The sequence below is a fragment of the Giraffa tippelskirchi genome, chromosome 9, assembly GCF_054371585.1.
Source record: "Giraffa tippelskirchi isolate mGirTip1 chromosome 9, T2T-mGirTip1v1.2.pri, whole genome shotgun sequence".
Classification (NCBI taxonomy): domain Eukaryota; kingdom Metazoa; phylum Chordata; class Mammalia; order Artiodactyla; family Giraffidae; genus Giraffa; species Giraffa tippelskirchi.
Genome location: NC_137283.1, coordinates 100,426,634 through 100,428,390, shown reverse-complemented (window position 1 = coordinate 100,428,390; position 1,757 = coordinate 100,426,634). Strand labels below are relative to the sequence as shown.

General features: G+C 36.4%; 1 non-coding gene across 1 annotated transcript; it reads left to right on the top strand.

Moving 5' to 3' along the window:
- The first annotated feature begins 718 nt into the window (after positions 1-718).
- TRNAE-CUC (transfer RNA glutamic acid (anticodon CUC)) lies at positions 719-791 on the top strand. Its single transcript has one exon. It is a non-coding gene; the product is annotated as a tRNA-Glu (tRNA).
- Positions 792-1,757: the final 966 nt, after the last annotated feature.

The following is a 1,757-nucleotide window of genomic DNA, read 5'->3' as shown; positions in this document are numbered from 1 at the left end:
AACATAGACATTTGGTTTATTTAGGTAATTAAATAAATTACCTTACTTTTAAAAATACCTAGAAATTCAAGAGATCCAAATTTTTATTCTGCTACTGAAACAATCTAAGCCAGTGATTTTAAGAAGAGAGAGGAAACAAATTTTTAAAAAATAACTCTCTGGTTCCATATATTTTTGCAGGTATCTTACTTATATTATTTCTTATCACTTAAAACTCTTCTCTGTCTGAGTCCTTCACCCTCAGATTAGCTTGTTGGATCTGGCCAAGGAATCTTAATTGAGATCCATGCATGAGATTCAGAGAGGAGGTCCTGAGAATTCTATACTAACGCACATGCGTGCATGTGTGCTAAGTCATTTCAGTTGTGTCTGACTCTTTGTGACCCCATGGAATGTAGCCTGCCAGTCTCCTCTGTCCATGGGATTTTCCAGGCAAGAATACTGGAGTGGGTTGCCATTTCCTCCTCCAGGGAATCTTCCTGGCCCAGGAATGGAACCTGCGTCTCTTACGTCTCCTGCATTGGCAGAGGGATGTTTTTTTACCACTGAGCTACCAGGGAAGCCCCAGTATTTAAATATAGATGCATATGTGTGTGTGTGTGTGTGTGTGTGTGTTGCTAAGAAACAAGGTAGGATGATGAATAAAATTTGAAGCATGAAATATTTTAGGATAAAATTGTGTGGAGAAATTGGGATTAAAATACAAGCTTAAGGGACTTCCCTGGTGGTCTAGTGGCTAAGATCCCTCACTCTCAATGAAGGGGGCCCAGGTTCAATCCCTGGTCAGGGAACTAAATCCCACATGCTGCAGCTAAATATCTTGTGCGCTGCAACTGAGACTGGGCATTGCTAAATAAATAAATATTAAAGAAAATACAAGTTTAAGAAGAAAGGGGATTATGCACAATTTCCAGCTGTCAGAGAAGAGCTAGTTCATGTATGTGTCAATTTTGTCATATATTACAATTCTGGTTTAAACACAAACTTGTTTATGTTTGTAATATATTGTAATATATTAACCTGTGGGTATTTTAACATTAATTTCTGTTATTATTGCTATTACTTCCTTTTTTCTATTTTCTATGGGTTTAATTTGCTGTTGTTTTTCTACCTTCTTGGGAAAACATTTTAATCATTGTTTTTTTTTTTTCCCCAACTTTCACTTTGTATCTAACAAATTTCCTCAGAACTCTAGTTGATATCCACAAATATCCATACATTTTGACAGGTAATGTTTCATTATCTTTCAAAGATTTTATGTCCAGTATGTTGTTTTGAACATGGATTTTTCAGAAATGCATTGCTTAATGCATTTCCAACATTTGGGAGATTTTTTTTTTTGTTATCGATCTCTAGTTTAATTATAGTATCAAGCAAACATATTCTGAATGATTTCCATTACTTGACAAGTTTTTTAACCTAACACATCGTCAGTGTTGGCAAATGTTCCATGTGCGTGTGAGAAAGACATGGGCTGTACAGGTTGACCTCACCAACTTGTCCTTTCTCAGCTCCCTCCCAATGTCCCTTCACAGGCTTTGCCTTCATACATCCTCTGCTTCGTGGCTACTCCAGTCCTGACATCTGCTTCCTAGAGGAGGATATGGACTAACACAACCCGCTTACTCTCTCCTGCCTTTTGTGCAATTGTTGCAGTGTATTTATTTGCACATTTTTTTTAATTGAAGTATGGTTGATTTATAGTATTGCTTGCACATATGTTTTAAATCCTATAAGACATTATTGTTTTTTATAGT